The following is an 18,457-nucleotide window of genomic DNA, read 5'->3' as shown; positions in this document are numbered from 1 at the left end:
GTCTTAGGGACTTCTGCTTCTTCTCTTTTTGTGGACTTTGATTCCACTTTATTTACAATCTCCTCTTTGAGCAACTTTTATGAGTTACCAAGAGTACATAGAGAATGAATCTTTGACTGATCTTGGCCTAGCCAACTGTTGCCTAGCCAACCTCACAGGGTTGTTGTGAGGACAGACTCAGAGAACATCATCTATGGTCCGTTACAGACAGGTTCTTGAGGCGCCCTCATCACGTGCTAGGGGTTGGCCGGGGACCTAGCGTCCACACCGGCCTCACCCCTAGCACGTGATGGGGGCGTAATAATGGCAGCGCCCTATACACACAGGCGCCGCCATTATTACGTGTTGGACGCATAGCGTCTGCACATCGTGCGGCACTTATGATGTCGCAGGTGCGCCATTGGCGCCTCACGGCGTCATAACCACGCCGTGGGAAGAAGCGCCATTTTGGGGCTTCTTTTTTGCTCCTCGCGGGAGCCGCGCGGTTTGGCTGCTATGGCTCCCTTGCGGAGCAACCAGCAGCGCCGGCAGACCGTCGCTTTTAGGCGGTCTGTAACGCACCTAAGTATTCTTTTCTGAAGTCTGTGGGGCAAACATTGGTTACAAATAAATAAGATGGCTAAAAAGGTCATGAGTACAGAATGAGCACAGCTAAACCCAGAGAAGTTAGGTGCAGGTACAGACTGCACAAATGCCTATTAGGTTTCGATTATAGACATTCACAAAGCTCCATAGTGTGCATATCTTTCCTTCCCTTCTCTACAAATAACTTGTTTTAAAAAGCAATAGAGGGGGGAATGAAATTTGCTCTATTTAATTTTCTCATCCTTTTTAAATTTCCTCTCTGAATGTTTTTCCCATCCTTTTCTTGCTTCACTGGCTCACAAGAGCAGAGGGGAATGGGGTGGAGAAGGAGGAAATGAAATAAACAATAAAAAGTGTTTGGGGATTTTTCAATGCTTCCTCATCCACTGCACTGCGTGTAAGAAGCTGGCAAAGGACACTCAAGGACAAAGCTATTGAGAATCTTCATCTTGCAATGGAGAAAAAAAACCCCAACAATGTTCTGATTGATTCTCAGTATTGCCCTTCTAGTGTCCCACCAGTTTTCCAAACTGAGCCACCAAACAAGGGAACAAATCCCTAGTACGTCCTTCCTGCTCACAAGTAAGATACCCTACCTCTACAGGTTCTACCATTGCTGTTTCTCTTTCCAGTTTTTCTTTGTGGGTTTTGCTGTTGTTGTTGTTCAAGGAACTGGAATATACGTATTCACTAACTCCAATCTATTAACAGAGACAGTGGCTTCCTGGCACACTACACTACACTTAGACATTAAGATTTCAGGTGTGGAAAACTGACATTATCCATATCTGTGTAGTTTAGTGGTCAGAGTATAAAGCTGGCTTTGGGAAGATTTGGGTTCAGAACTCTATTCAGCTGTGAGGTTGAACCTCATTTCACAGAGTTGGGCTACATGAGAATGTCTGGTATAATAACATTGCCCTGAACTCTTTATAGAAAAGGCAAAATGAACATGTACTTTTAAATAATTTCATATTATTTTAAGACTGTATTCTTGGCATGCTGATATTTCAAATATTGAAAAAAGCAAGTGGAAGTCCAAAAAAGGAATTGCTAGAAAGATTTGTTCTAAGGCTTAGACTGGTGTGAGAATCCCTGATATAAAAGGAAACCCAGCTCTATTAAGCATTAAAAGACCACGTGCGACCATTACTCATTGCTGAGTAAGAAGCATACTGTACACATTCAGAGGAATGGTTCTGTATTGTATTTAACTGTATATCACATGTCTATTTGTGTCTTTAGAAATGTGTGATCAAAGATGGAAGAGGTGGTACAGAATGAATGTGCTTAAAGGAGGAGGAGTGTGGCTGTAAAATAAAGAATACATGCAAAAAGTTCACTTTCCTTACACCACTGACGCGCTCCTCTATTTCTAAATAGATGAGTGATTTGTTTTGGCTAGTCAGTGTTGTTGGGTCAATTGTTTATGTGAGCTCAGCCCTACTGCTGAAAATGGGCTCTGAAGCTCAGCCCAAATTAATTACTAGAAATTTCATGAACTCACAACTAGAGGATGGTGGTGTTACTTTTTTGGACTTCAACTCCTATAATCCCCCAGACAGTATGGCCATTGGCTAGATCTGCTTAAATGATTTCATCTGTGTGGAGCTGATTGCTGTTTCTTACAGAACTTGGGCAGATTCTCTTTTTGTACTACAATTCCTAGAATGCTGCACTCCAATTCTTTCTTAAAAGTAAAAGAAAAGCATGTTCTGTGCCATAGCCTTGATGAATGATTGCTAAAACGGTTCTTGATTTTCAGAATTATAGACATTTTAGAAATATAGATTGTATGGAGTTTATTTGCTTTGTTTCACATCTATTTGTGAGCTACCAAGCAGCCATTGCAATGCATGGACAAAATCATATTTCCTGTACTTGCCTTTGGTTAGTTCTAATACTATTTGGATGTATGCAAGCTTCCCCAGCCAAAGTGAATTCTGGTTAGGCAGGGCCTTTGCTCAAAGAGTCTCAGCATTTCCAATGTAAAGTTTCCAGTTTCAAATGGAATATTTGGAGGACAGATCAATGTTAGCAAATAGGACATTGTTATGACACAAAGACAAAAGGACAGAATGTCTCTGCATCCAGGAGAACTAAGTTCCAACTCAGTCCTGATTTGGCATTTCATTGATCTTAGTTGCCATATTGATTGCCAAAAATATAGAGTTTCTGCCACAACAGGGTGCAAACCCAGCTGCCTCTCTATGGTAGTGATTTATTATTATTATTATTATTATTATTATTATTATTATTATTATCCTGCCTTCCTCCCAGTACAAGGGTGTAAGGGTAGAGTAATCATCACCGACTTTTTTTCATACAGCATAATTGTTATTGTTGTTAATTGTCCTTGAGCCAACCCAAACTTATGGCAACCCTGTGGATGAGACATTTCCAAGAACCCCTATCCTCTAGTGTTCTGCTTAGGTCCTGTAAATTTAGGCCCATTTCTTCCCTGATTGAGTCTATCCATCTGGTGTGTGGTCCTCCCCTCTTTCTGCTATCCTCTACCTTCCTTAGCATTATTGTGCTTTCTAATGAGTCATGCATTGTCATGATTTGGCCAAAGTACAACAGCCTCAGTTTTATCATCTTGGGCCTGGTACATAATGCCCCGAAAGGGCAGGCTGGATGCAGCCTGTTTTCCTGTGGAGGGACGCCACAGCAGCCAAACTGTGCAGTGTCCCTCCGCCCAAAAAGAACCCAGAAAAAATGGGTTCTTCTTGGGATGCCATGCACACATCCCAAGCGCAGATGTAAGCGAAGTACAGTGAAGTGTATATGCTGTGTGTGGACAGAAGGCTGTCATGACAGCGACGGCAGCACATTCTAGGGTTCCGGAGCGTGTGGTTGCCGTGCGCTTCAGAACCCTAGAATTGGCCCAAGGACAGTGCTTCCTGCCAGTCTGTCCTGGGCCTTGGCTTCCAGAGATTTCAAGCTTGATCTGTTCTAGGACCCATTTGTTTTTTTTTTGTTTTGTTTTGGCTGTCCACAGTATATATAATAGGCAAAGCTGAGTTTACAAATTTGCTTTTTTAAAAAAAAAACAGTTAGGTATTGTCCTGAAGTTCCCCAAAGTACATAGCTAAGATTTTTCTTTTTAAAAAAGATAATAAAGTCACTTTTCTTTCCTGTTTTAAAAAATTCAAAATATTTACTTTTTAGTTATTTTTTTTTAAAAATGACTACTACAAGCTTTGGCCTGTGGGACAAAATGCATTCTTCTTCCCTCCATCTCATTAGCATTTCAGTATCCACACCACAGCATGAGGCAGCAGCATGAACCAGCACTGCAACCACAGCCCTGTCAATACAAAAGGAATAAAAATGTTGATTCCACTATAAAACAAGTGAGGTTTATTACCTTAGTGTAATCTAGTTAACCTTCCTAATGTAATCCAGTTAACCTTCACAATTAGGAAAAAGGGATTTAATTAAGAAAAATATTGTTATTTGTAACTAGTTACTTCTGGAATCTGGTACAGGTTGAGCCTCCCTTACCTGAAATGTTTAGGACCAGATTTTAAGAGTTTTTAAGATTTTTGCAATATTCATATATACTTAATGAGATATCTTGGAGATGGGACCCAAATCTAATCGTGCAATTTATTTATGTTTCATACACACCTTATACACTTAGCCTGAAGGTAATTGTATACTCAAGATTTTTAATAACTTTGTGCATAAAACAAAGTTTGTGTACATTGAACCATCAGAAAGCTAAGGTGTCTCTATCTCAGCCAACCATGGGGCCAATTTTGGATTTTGGAATATTTTGAATTTCAGAATTTTGGATAAGGGAGGCTCAACCTATATGCTGCATCATCTGAATCTGATTTCTGTGTTGTGGCTCTTTCCACTCAAGTGGTGGTTTTCAAGGGATAGCAGGCATAAAAAATTCATTTTGTTTTGTTTTTAATTCCCCATCCTTATCTTTTTGTTGTCAGGCAGCTCTCTTTTGAGTAGTTGGTTTCAAGGCTGGGGACACCCCAGACCTTGTTGTTTTAGTTTACAGTGCTTGAGGTTTTGTGAAGATAAGCTCCCTACAATTTGCAGAATACTTTGACTCTGTGCTTAACAGGGACCAGCCTTGAATGCATAGATAAATACCATGTAAATAATTCAGCATGAATGCTACTTGTTAAAACAAACGAACAAAGCATTTTTTGTGAAAGATTATCATGGCTAATTTTTGTTTCTCATGGGCACTTTTCATTTTGTGTTTTGTTCTGCCTTCGTTGTGGTTGATTCATTCATTTTCACTTTACCTTGCTTAAAACAATTCTCTGTTCTTTTTCCACACTCAACATGGTTGCTCGGTTGTTCTTTTTCTCTCTCCCCTGTATACCAGGGAAAGAATATCAGAACAAGGGCAGAGTCTATATTCAGCATTAGCAACAGAACCAAATAGGGTTGGGTTAAGAATTGCTTCACTAGGAACGGGGTGCTGACACTTCCTTACAGTATTTAGTGTCTTATTATTTTGGTTTGGTGATCTAACATTTTGGGCTTCAGCAGATGTGTGATTATTCATAAAAGCAATACAGCCAGATGTAAGCCTTCTTTCCCTGACAGTAGCAGCACCATTCATTTTATGAAAATAATCCTCCATTTCTCTTTTAATAAGTAACACCTATGTGGTAAAGTAGAATAACATCCAAAATGTACAAGACAGTGATACCTTTATTGGATGAACCAAACTGCACAAAATATAAGTTGAAAGCTTTCAAAGCTCCACTGGCTTCTTCATCAGGCAAAGATATTGAAATTATACAGGATGAAAAAAAAACTATGACAATGTTAGTCATAGGCCTGCAGTTTGTCAAGATGTTGTAGTTCTCAGTTAAGATGATATCCATGCAGGCAGGTCACTCCTCCTTCTGGCCATGTGGGTACTGGGAGACAAAGCATCTTAAAGCCCAGCAAATAAAATTTAAATTCCATTAGCAACATAAAGATTCTTTCTTTGAGATCCAGATTGCCTCCAGTCTCTGAGAGGCTAGAAGCCCCATTGTTAGGCAGAGAACATTGAATTTCTCAAGAAGCCTCCAAGCTTTTCCATTAGGGAATTTTTTTTATGTGCTGTTTAGGTAAACATGCTAACTGCAGTCTCAGTTTTTTAAAAAATATGTTAGCACATGCTATGATTTCATGTTGATTAGAATGTTAATGGCTTGGGCCCAGGATACCTAAAGGACCGCCTCTCCCCGTATATTCCGCCTCGCACCCTCAGATCGACTGGGCAGCAGCTATTGAAGGTGCCTGGGGCTAGGTTAGCCTCCACTTCGCGGAGGACGTTCTCCACAGCTGCCCCAGCCCTTTGGAATGCGCTGCCCATTGAGCTCCGCTCATCTACCACCCTGGCCCAATTTAGGAAGGACTTAAAAACCTTCCTTTTTCAACAGGCATTCCCCAAATAGATATCCTGTGGGCCTCCCTCCTCTTTTCGTGGCCAAGAGGTTGGGTCATGGGGCTTTTTTAATTTTTTTTTTCCTCCTCTATTGTAGGATTGTGTATTGGATGTTTTTATTGTATTTTTATTGTAATTTTTATTGAAATTGTTTGCTTTTACTGCTGTGAGCCGCCCTGATCGAAGGAAGGGCGGCATACAAATAAAATTTATTATTATTATTATTATTATTATTATTATTATTAACTTTGACATTTGCTTCTTCTCTTACAACAATGAATTGTTCGAGAACATATGAGTCTACAATGCTGCTGAAGTTAAGCAGGTTAACCTTTTGGATGGGAAAACAGTAAGAGATTTGTGTAAATGTTTCTTTTTAAATCCCTTGGTTTTCATTGGGTTTGTGCTCGCTCTATGGACTTTTTCACAGGGGCAAAAGAGACAGGAGCATTGTGCAATAGTCAGTGTCTCACGATTTGGTAAAAAATTTCAGATGACGTTGTGTGATGTCACAATAACCCCACCATTATCTCATGAACAAAGAGGCATTTTATAGTCTCTTTGTTCATGGGATAATGGTGGGATTATTATGACGTCATGCAACATCATCGGAAAATCTTCACCAAATCATGCAACACTGACGGGAACATCCACTATGCTCCCATCTCTTTTGCCTGTATGAAAAAGGTGTGGGGGTGGTATTTCATTCTGTAGACACAATAAGAGTAGTTTGGAGAGAATCAGCATCCTCATGAAAGTAGACTTCACCCTGACTTGCTGCCATTGCAAACTTGTAAGAATTTGAGCCAAAAAGCAGAGAGACTGGTGCTTGAATGAGAGCCAGAAGACAAGCAAAGGAGGAATGACACAAAAAGGGTCAAATAGCAACAGCCCTTGATGAATAAGCCAATGGAATTACTTCTTGCTTTCCTGGAAGTTGGCCTTGGTCCTGCTGCTGCCAATGCCAACCATCATGGAATGAGATGCTTATAATGCTTAAAAGTTTGTTTCATCGATATCCTCAACCCATGCCTTGGAGACTTCAGTTGAAAGGCACAATGGAGGAAAAAGAAGAAAAATGATCTCATTCCCTGACAGGACAAAGCATCATTCTATAGGCTGTCTTTTCCAGGCACCTGGCACCAGTAGCAGTCAGCTGCCTCTTAAACCAAAAGGCTCTTTTCAGGTTTCAGGAGTCCATTGAGAAGATAAATTTGCAGCAGACTTCTCTCTCTCTCTCTCTCTCTCTCTCTCTCTCTCTCTCTCTCTCTCTCTCTCTCAAATGCTATGTCATCCAAATGTTTTGATGGGCTCATAGTTGCAAGATCAGAAGTTATGATAATTGCCCTTGGAAATGACCATGCACAGGGCAGCGGGTGAGAACATTCTGGGAACCATCGTCCAAAAAGGACACTTTCCCAGGCTCTAGCCCCATCTCCCCTCTGAAAGAAGAGGAGACTTCCCTGAAGGAGGGCAGCATCTGTACAATAATCCTCACTATATAGAGATATTTTGCTTAGTAACTTGGCTTCATTTGAATAAGAGCTTTGACCCTCAGAACTCATTTTCAGCATATTCAGAATAAGGGTCAAGGGTGAGACTGGACCTGTTTTGGCTAAAGGGCCAGGCTGCCTCCCAAGAAACCTCATAGAGGTCATATAGCAAGAGTGGGTATAACTAGCATCTGCTCTCGCAATGAGACCCAAAGCACTTCCTGAGGAACCTCTCTCCAAATGCCTGGCACTCTCTACCTTGGGAGCTGCCATTTTAAGGCACTACTTTGGGAAAGTTCAGGGACTTCAGGGGGGTCGAGGAGGTTTTGCAAGCCAAATCTGTCCTGCAGGCTTGGGGTTCTTCATCCCATCCTTGAAAATGTACAGACTATCCCAACTAATTCATCATGCATTTTAGTTTAAGGAATGGAAGAGCTTCTTGGGCTTGGTGTGTTGTATGTGGCATCCTACATACATTTCTTGTACCCCTGTTTTCTTCCTCATCAAGAAGCTACAAGATAATCATTTACTAATTTGTATAGTATATTAATTTGTATACTATAGATGGAGAAGCATATGATAATACTTTCTTATACATGTGGAGTTATATTATGGCAGGCATATTATATTAAGGCTGGGAAAATGGTTTGATCCTCTTCACTATGTTTCTTGCCAGACGGAATTTTACAAATAGAGTATTCAGAGCAATTCTTCACCCGTATTCTTATTGAAAAACCTCTAGGAGGCTGCAACACAGTTGCAAGCAAAGTGTGGGCCATGGTCTGCATGCAATCACAAAGCAGTTTTTGCACCCCCACACCTCCATTTTTTGCAAATATATGTAGATCTGTCTCCTGAGTCAAGCTTAACATTTGAAGCCTCCTTTTAGTTTTGCTTTAGTTTACATTTAGGATTATAATGCAGCTGAATTTAGCTATATAAACAAATGCTGGCATGCATAGCTGTATTTCCATTATAGCTTAAATAGTAGGGGCAATCAGGGTGGAAGATGAATATAAAGCTCTCTTTTTATCTGTTACTCCAGTAGTCCTGGCAGATGTACAAATGCAGCTTTAGACTCTTTCAGATACTGCAACAGGATAGACTGCCTATATGTTGGACTGAAATGGCAAACAGAGATACATATGTACAATAAAGTTGCCCCTCCAGACAATCTAGGCCAGAGAAGGTTGCTCTGCATCTGATTTATGGATGAAGTTTAGAAGGCATGTTCTCCCGGGTAATTTTGATAGGTGATCATGCTGGGGTGCGTATTTCATCTTCCTGTGCCGCAGACTTGGCTTGATACCTCAAAGCATTTAATAATAGTACTTTGTAAGCTTGCAGTGTTTTGGCTTCCTGCTGTTAGCATGCTGTAATCACCATTGTCATCATCATTTGGAAATTATGGATCCAGGCAATCCATAGTCTGTGCCAAACAAAAACTGAATTCTGCTACTTGTATTCATTAGGCAAACCAATTAAATTTGCATATTGTCCGATTCTGCACAGTTGGTACAAGAAGATTTAGCGTTTTGCGTAGTTGATTCTATTTTTGCAAGACACGTGGAGGGCAAAAAGTATGTAAAACCCTAGCACATGCACACGCCACTGTAAATCTTTGTAGTCATAACATGACATCTCTGTGTCAGGTTTTCACAAGGTTTGGTGGGAATCGTTTCCTTTTCGGGCCCTTCTAAATGTTTTAGGTTTACTGGGACTTAGGACTTTGATGAAATCTCAGGCAAGTGCTGTGTTTCTCTGGTCTCCAGGCAGGCAGACAAGTCTCAGGGTGAGCAGCATCCATGGAAGATGAATGTTCTCTCTCTCTCTCTCTCTCTCTCTCTCTGTGTGTGTGTGTGTGTGTGTTTGTGTGTGTGTGTGTGAGACGGGTTTAAATCCTCACCACTTATCTCCACCTATTGCCATCCAGTGCTAGTGCTCTCCATCTCAGCATGGGACAGTGATTTATGTGTTTTGAGCATGCAATGCTGGGACCAAAAAGCCAAGGGGAGAAGAATGGGGGAAGAGATTGTGGATTCATATGTTTAAATCCTTATGGTTTGTAACAAGTGGAATGCCAGCACTGTGACTCAGGAGCTTTCTTGTTATATGAACCTGGCAGCAACAATGCAGCGCTTGGAAGAATAACTTTCCTACAGCTGTAGAGATATTGTGTAGCACCTTAGAGACTGACTGAAAGGAAGAAGTTGGCAGCATGAGTTTTCATAGACATGTCTACTTTTTGAAATGCATTTCCTATGGCTAGCAGTGAGCCTTCCACAAGCCCCAGCATGAGTAGGTTATTGAGAAATTTCCCATGTATTGGGTGTGGTGTAGGTAAAAGCATATGCGATGCAAGCCCTAGCCGGTATTGCTGCAGCTACCGGGTATATCTGTCTAAGGTAACAATGAAGGTAGTTCTTTGACATGAATGTCTACTTGTAACTGACTATAGGGGGCGGTGCTCATCTCCGTTCCTAAGACAAAGAGCCAGCATTGTCCAAAGCCAGCATGACCACATTGAACGCTGTTACCTTCCCAACGAAGTGGTACCTACTTATCTACTTGTATTTGCATTCTTTTGAACTGCTAGATTGACAGAAGCTGGGACTAGTGACAGGAGCTCAGCCCATCATGCAGCACTAGGGCCTTGAACTGCCAACCTTCCAATCTTCCAGTTGTCAGAAATGGCGCCTTAACCACTAAGCCACTGCACCCATAATTTGCCTAATCATCAATAAATTATCCCATGGCTTGCTTTGAGTTGCCATATTACCTGATTAGTTGTGTTTTATCCATATTCCTGGTTCACTGCTCTCATGTCCATTTCCACAAGCTGTGGACCCAAAAGTAGCCCTGATCACTTCCAGTCTTTATCTTCTCTGCTTCCATGACATCACAAGGTCAACTCCATGACGTCATAAGTCTTTGCCCTATTAATAATAAGGACCCTTGTATTATTCTATCTAAGGACTGACCCAGGGACAAGACAAAGATCCACCCCAGTTTTACATTTTGCCCCTGAAATATGTGGTGCTGCTAACCTGGGAACTCTGTAGAATGATGACTCCAGTCAGCAGTTTGATAAGATCAGCTCTGAGGGAAACATTTATATAGGACTTTCATAATGTGTTCTGGACTGATTCATCCTATGACCTTGATTTACACAAGGCATACTTAGGACTGCAATCCATCTGTAAAAATCATTTTGAATGATGTTTTGGAACACATTGTACTCTAGGAAAACAGGAGTGAGAAATAATTGTGAGCTGGCTCAATAAATAATGGGACATGCTCCAGAATGGGCATAAACAGCATCTGTCTGTCTGTCTGCCTGCCTACCCACTCCTGTTTTTATTATATTATATCTGGGGTGGGCAATTGTATAGGGGAAGGGGCTAATGCTCCCTCCCCATGTATCCAAGTGCACCAGAAGTAAAGTTGTATCATTGTTGGTTGCTATTTTGGTTTGGTATACAACTAAAAATCCTGGTATGTGGAGAGGGTGGATTACAGCATTTGTGCGCAATCTGAGATATTTTGGTGCAGTTTTCAGATAACACCTGCCCTCAGGCCATACTTTACCTACCCTTGTATTATACTTTGGTAATCAGGTAAGATTGTTTTCCAAAGCAAATTGCAATTAAAATATAAACACAGTGGCAAAATGAATTATGAATAAATGGAGCAGAGGTCTTTGCTGGTCGCTTGTTGTGGTGTTGTCATAGTCCAGATATCAAACTTTTCTTAAGGGGCAGATGTATAGGGATGATAAGCTGTATATGAACTCATGGGCTGACTGGTGGTAAATATGCAAATTTACAAAAGGAGTACTTTTTATAAATGCTCACCTTGGAGAGATGATGTAGTATAGCAGTTAGAGTGCATTGGCCTGGGACTTGAAATATTCAGATTCACATCTCCACTGAACCATGAAACTCACTGGGTGACTTTGGGCCAGTTGCGCTTTCTCCCAACCATATCCTCCTCACCGGATAATTGTGTGGTTGAAATGGGAAAGTAGAGAGTCCTGTTCACTGCCTTGAGCTCATTGGAGGAAAACCAGGCTGTGTAACTAATAAATAATAAATACTGATATTCTTAGTGTTCTAGTTTTTGGTTACTAATGCCAAAGACCAGATCAGAGGCTTTTTCCTTTAGAGGAAAGGGGCAGAACTGAAGTTGCTGAAGGTACAATCATGGGTTTTCTAATAGTAAAGATGGCAACTTCTTTCTGTTGCTTTGGAGACTCCAGTGCACCCTTTCTATGTAAGAAGATATCATTGATCTCTTTGTCACTTGGGTATGTGCAGGTGAGTACATGCCTCTTTCTGGATGAGGGCATGCGTGTGACTGTGTCTGTGCAAGGTAGTTTCTATGCCTCAGTGTTGTTCATACCAGTTGGTAGAGCATGGCTCTGGGATAGGAACTGGCTTCTGTGTGATGCTCCTTTCAAGAGTTGTGGGACGTTATGCATGCTTGCAAGTATTTGTGTGATAGAGGTTGCAGTTGAAGAAGATGGAAAATGTGTTTTCTGTTTTTCAAGTGAATTCTTGCAATTAACCCTAGTTTTATTTGTTCTTGTGTGCCTTCAAGTCATTTCCAGTTTTTGGTGACACTAAGACAAACCTATCATGGGATTTTTTTTGGCAATACTTGTTCAGAGGAGGCTTGCCTTTGCCTTTGCCTTCCTCTGAGGCTAAGAGACTGTGATTTGCCCAAGGTCAACCAGTGGGTTTCCATGGCTGAGCAGGGATTTGAACTCTGGTCTCTAGTTTATACTAAGTTTAAATAAATAAATAAATCAGATCTCTGTAAAATTCTGCTTTTCTGCAAAATTCTGCATAAAGAAAATTCTGCAAAAAGAAAAGCTCAGCTCTTCAACTTGTATACATTTCAAAAATTAGAAGACTCTGCATGACTTCTTTTATCGTCCATGTTTATTCTTCTGCATAATTCTGCTGCTGCTGCTCCCATGAAATACAAAAAAATATATTAATAACTGGGAATCTGAAGACTGCTAACCACATTGCATCTTCTGCAGCTCCCTTGGTTTGATTTGTGAGAGTTTATCAATTCTTGCCCACAAACAGGGTTATGAAATGTGTGTTCATAACCATAATGGCTAGAAACTTGTATTAAACAGTAAAATAAAGCTAGGGATCTTGAGTAGATAAGTTCTACTGTAGAACCAAATTCACTTTATGAGGATTTTTATGCTCTTATGTAATGTAAAACCACTGCATATGCACAGCCAAAGTTTGGAAAAAGTGTCTCTATTCCAGTGACTAAGCTGAGTGGGAGATTTAGGTAATTCTAGTCCAAAAAATTACCATTTCCAAGCTCTGATGTTATTCATGTAAATGAATGGTACCCAAAGGTTACAAAAGCACCCCAGTGTATTATGCAGACTGACTCAAATGTTTCCTGGACTGGCACTTCATTGTACATGGGATAGGAGTATCTGTGTCATCTCTCTTTCCTTGCTAGTTGCAAATCTTGGTTTTACACCCACCACTTGGTCCCTTCCCTAGACTCTGGGGCAAATGAACTGTGTGAATTTAGAGTTTGTACATATGGACAATGATATGTATGAGTATATGAGGATAGGGGAGGGAGGAGTGCAGAGCACTTGAATTCCTCTGGTGGACCTGGTAAGTATATGAACTGAGAGTGAATATTTTGGTCTGTAAGTTTTTATTTAATTCCTGTGTCTGTTGCAGAGGAAGGCAAGCTGTCTGCATCTTGGACCACAAGCAACCAAGGCCACAACATGTGGTGATACCAAAATAATAGCCTTTTTTTCTCCTTTCCCATCTTTCATCGTGTTTGTTGTGAATCTATGTTTTTAAACAAAAATATTTCCTGATGTTGTTTGTTTAAAAATAAATCCAACCACACCACCGTTTTATCCAATATATTTATCTCCTGCACCCCCTCGTTCATCCCCAGCCCTCCAACCCAAACCCCAACCCCACCCTACAAATCCCTTTCTGAACTTGTTTGTTCCTGAATTTCCTCCTTTCCTGTCCTTAACCAGGCGTCGGGCGAATTGCAGGAGGGAAGAAACCTGGACTCTGTTCCCTTTGTTTAAAGTCACCAGGTTAGTAAACGGGGTGGCTGTATCCATGGGTGGGATGGACGTTTCAGACCCTCGTCCCCACCATCCTTCACCATTTCAATGTTCCTCTAAAACCACACCACCCACCTAGTCATCATTCTTCTCACTCCATCCACCATATGTAGCACCTGGATCGCCTTTTCTGATCTACTTGTTTTCTATGACTTGATACTTGGTTGTCTTGGTAATACTGTTGTCAGAAGAAAACTTCTGTTGCTTCTTGATTTGGAATGAAAGATGTTACAACTAGTTCTCCTAAGGGGAAGGAATTGCTGTTCTTCTGCATACACTGCCTTGGTAAAGGTATCAAGCCAGCTAAGCCATTCTTACCCAAGGAGAGACCAGGAATTGTTGAGCAATGAGATGAGCTCCAAAGCAAGCAAACAGCACTATCTGTCCTTGGTGCTTTTTCTTTAGTTCGGTGTTTCTGTTCATAGGGACTTGTATCCCTGGTGCTTCGGCTAGCCAGTCAGCCAGAATTTCACTGGCACAGTTACCTCCATGCTTTAGGATTTGCTCCCACCTCCCCCCTTTTTTTTGCGGGGGGGGGGGAATAATAATCTCAGGGGCCCTGCCTGAATAGCTCAACCTTGTTGCACATTGAACCTTCCTTGTCCTCTGGGCTTACCATACTACAGGGGTGGGCAACTCTGGAAGGCTAAGGGGATGCATCAGTCCCCTAGGAGATTGTGGAGGCCCTCCAAACATGCCCTAGAGTACATTTGTTGACATACTAGGGCTTTCTGGGGGGAGCCTGGAAGGTCATGAAAACAGCCCTGGCGACTGCCCATACTTTGCTCACCCCCAACGTAGAACAGCACCTGGCAAATACAGTGAGGTTGTTGGCCAGTTCTCACTCTCACAGGTCTGTGGCTGGCCACACCACCACATTTTGGCTGGAAATATCATATAAAATATTAGCATAATAAAATAACTGGATGGGTGTATAAAGGGACTTTGAGTGAGTTGGGGGACTATGGCGAAAAACATTGGGCTGCATTTTCTCCACCTCTGATTTAGAAGAAGAGACTATCTGATGTTGTGTTTGGTGTGCTGGACTGGGACTGGGTTATGGTTAGGATTAGCTATGATTCAAAATATAGCCATGTTAGTCTGTAGAATCAGCATGTAGAGAGATCTTGTAGCACCTTTGAGACTAACTAAAGAAAGAAATTGGCAGAATGAGCTTTTGTAGACTTAAGTCTACTTCTTCTGCATCTGAGGGAGTAGACTTAAGTCTATGAAAGTTCATGCTGCCAACTTCTTTCTTTAGTTAGTCTCAAAGGTGCTACAAGATCTCTCTACGTACCATTAGCTATGACGTTCACTAGGTGACCTTTTCCCTGAACTTCTTCACAGGGCTTTTGTTAGGCTAAAGTTGGGAGGAAGAAAACCTGGTTGATTGCCTTGAGCTTATACAAGGACAGTCAGATCTAAATGCAGCTGACAACTCAATAAATAAGCTTGGCAAAAATAAAATGTGAATTAGCCTGCAGAGAATTACTAAAGAGACTGAGATGGGTGCCCAGGAATTAAAGCAGGGTTGGGCAATTGTGTCAGGAAGGGGGGCAGTTTTGACAACTATGCACCCGAGGGGCTCATTTGTGACCTGGAAGTGATGCCATATAACTTTGGGTTCTTCTTTGGGCTGATCGTCTGTCATTTTTGCCGGGCTGGGGAGGGGGCAAAAAGCTGCATGTTGAGGCAGAAAGAAAAATTACCAGGAAAAAATTATTGGGTGGTCTAGTAGTTTTGGGGATGTCCTGAAGATACTCAGAAGTCAGTCTGGGGACTACATGGGGCACAACGCAACTTTAAAAACTAGCAATTTCCATCTCAGAAGGTGCCAAATCTCCCATCCTTATTGTATTATATTGTTGTTGTTGTGTGCCTTCAAGTAGTTTCCAACTTATGGCGACCCTAAGGCAAACCTATAATGCAGTTTTCTTGGCAAGAGGATGTTCAGAGGATGCTTATACAAAAAAGATGTTTACAGCACACAACAAATCTCTGCAGAAGAGAGAAGTAAAGAGAACCAAATAATAGAGAAAAAGACTTACTATAAGAAAATGAATGTGCAAACACAACTACCATTGTCTGGAGGAAACATGTCACTCCCTCATTGACATAGCTTCACTGGCTACCAGTTTGTCCCCAGGCACAATTTGAAGTATTGGTTGTAACCTTTATAGTGCAATACAGTTTAGGTCCAGACTATCACAAAGGCTGCCAAAGATCCTCAGAGGAAGGTTTTTTCTTTGTCCCCTTGCTGCCACAGGCAGGGTGACCAAATGTCCTCCTTTTCCAGGACATATCCTACATTTCAGCTTTCTGTCCAGGAGGAATTCCAAAACGTTCTCCAATTTGAGCATGCCTAAGAAGCATGCATTTATATTTCTATGAGTGTTGGTAGTTTTTTTTTTGCAATGTCCTCCATTTTTCTTGAATGTTCTACATTTTACAGTGCCCTGTCCTCCTTTGGGGCCTCCTTGATGAGGACATGTGTCAGGACTTTCTTAGTGACTGCTCCCAGGCTGTTGAAATCTCTTCCACAGGAGGTAAAGCTGGCACGCTCTCTACTTTCCTGGCAGGAGCTAAAGATATTTTTATTGAACCAAACAATTAACTTGGTTGTACAGAAGGGTCTTTTAATGGGGGTCCATTTACTGTACTATTGTTGTTAATATTTTGAAATGCTTTTGTTGTTGTTGTCTGCCTTCAAGTCTTTTCCGACTTATGGCAACCCTAAGACAAACCTATTATTGGGTTTTCTTGGCAAATTTCTTCAGATAGGGTTTGCTGTTGCCATCCTCTGAGGCTGAGTCTTGTGTCAAACCACCTTAAATGCTGTAGCTCCATCCTATGGAATCCTGGGATTTGTCATTTTAAAGGGTCTTTAGGCTTCTTTGCAAAAATGCTGGTGCCTCACAAAACAACAAATCCCAAGATACTCTAGGATGCAACCACTCTCAACAATGGAAAAGCAGGAAAAGGTGATGGGAATGTTTAGGGGCAAGTTAAGTCTGCTGTCGTGTGATACTGGCAATTGCTGCTGTTAGTGGACTATGTAAAATTGTGGCCTTATGCTGGCTTTCCCCGACTTAGTGCCCTCCAGATGTATTGCACTACAACTCCTATCATGGGGTTAACTGGAGTTGTAGCCCAACCCATCTGGACGGTACTCTGTTGAAAAACGCTGGCACAGCAGAAATGTGATATGTTTTAAAAATCTGTTCATGGAATTTGTTGGGGTTATTATTACTATTATTATTTTAAAAAACACATTTCCTCTCATGCCCTATGAGCATCTAAAACACATTTGTTTTAAAAAGGCTCAGGGCCGATTCAATATAGAAGGTTCAGGGTCAGCTGCCGTGGTTCCTTTATTGATATTGTCACATCTAGCTCTTTTTAGTCAGAGACTCCATCTTTAGGAAAATGACTGTTGGTTGTATTGTAGCAAAATCTTTAAAAAACCCCAATAAAATATAATAATGGGAAAGCAAAATGCATTGCAGTCCTCAAAACAGCAGCCCCTGCTGCGTCTGTCACAATAATAGATTTTATTTCCACGGCAAGTGCCGACTTCGAATGTTTTTGGTGAGACGCATTTTGAAGTGAGACAGCTGCCAAGAGAAAGCTTAAACATATTTAAATTAGGAGGACTAAAAGTGAAAGCATACAAAGAGTAGAAATGTGAATTGCCATTATTTATTTATCATTTGTCAGCCTCACAAATAGGTTCCAAAAAGTTATTAGCTGTTAGAGGGGAAATTGCTAGCCTAGTGGATCATACATTTTCTTACCTTAGGAATAAAAGTAAGGTCTTACTGCCCATATGTTCAGCATCCTTTTTAAAGGTGTGCTCAATATTATTGCTTTTATTTTAAAGGAAAGGAACTCTAATCTGGATCAGGAACACAATGTCTGGCTGCTAGTTTTCTGCCCATCTGCTCACCAACTGCATCTGATATTGTCCCTGAAGCTTTCAGAGGGAAATAGCAGTCCAAAGTGGGGCAGAGTTTTCAGGAGAAAAATGACAGTCACGATATATATTCATCCTGTGAATTTGGGGTTTCAAAATAAACGAAGCAACATTACATAGACTTTCTTTTTTTTAAAGAGGGTTTAAAATGATATGTACACCCCCCCCTTATTTTAACTATAACATTATATGCCCTATTAAGTAGGGCTTATTCCTGGATAGGTGTGCATGCTATAGCTTTTACGCTCATTTGGGTGATTATTTTTAAAACAAACAAACATGCATTATGTAATGCTGAAGTATTTTTTCACCCCAATGAGAATTCCACCCTATTGTGAGGTATAAAAATATCCAATATGGAGAAGAGTGTACATGTGGGCAGAGGTTAGTATATTTTGACTAACGGTGCAAGAATCAGAAAACAGAAGGTGAAGAAAAGAAAAACAGAATCAGATGAAATAGAACATACACATGTGTTATGGGGTATCTACTGACTTTGGCAAATTCTATTGTTCTCGCATGGAATAGTTAGCCTGCGAGTTTTATTCTTCTTATTGCTGTTGATTTTTATATTCTGTATTGTTTTACTCTGCTGATTTTTAAAGGTGTATCGGTGCTGTTCCATACCATGTGGCAGGGACAGTCCATATTAATCCTGTGTCATCCCACTTCTTCAGCTACTTTTAAATTGTCCTGGTTTTTCTCTCCTCCTCCCACTTTCTCCCCTTGTCCTTATCTTACTTCAGTTACTGCAAACTGAGTTCAAAGTGCAAAAATAGTGTGTAATCAATTAACTCATCAGAGGGAGAGGAGAGGAGGGATGAACTCTTGCCCTTCCCTGTGGGTTCAGGCAA

The 18,457-nt window shown here is 41.0% G+C and overlaps 1 protein-coding gene across 4 annotated transcripts in view; it reads left to right on the top strand.

The window, feature by feature from the left end:
- SRCIN1 (SRC kinase signaling inhibitor 1) overlaps positions 1-18,457 on the top strand; it is a 326,873-nt gene that overhangs the window by 52,398 nt on the left and 256,018 nt on the right. The window contains exon 2 of one of the 4 annotated variants that reach the window (XM_089531792.1): positions 13,538-13,600. The exons of the other annotated variants lie outside the window; for them this stretch is intronic. The gene's annotated coding sequence lies outside the window, so the exon portion shown is untranslated. The remainder of the gene's footprint in view (positions 1-13,537; positions 13,601-18,457) is intronic. 4 annotated transcript variants of the gene reach the window in all.

Source organism: Sceloporus occidentalis, unplaced genomic scaffold, assembly GCF_023333645.1.
Source record: "Sceloporus occidentalis isolate IW3139 unplaced genomic scaffold, rSceOcc1.0.p SCAF_7, whole genome shotgun sequence".
Lineage (NCBI taxonomy): Eukaryota > Metazoa > Chordata > Lepidosauria > Squamata > Phrynosomatidae > Sceloporus > Sceloporus occidentalis.
The sequence above is the reverse complement of the archived record's forward strand: the minus strand, read 5'-3'. Positions and strand labels throughout refer to the sequence as shown.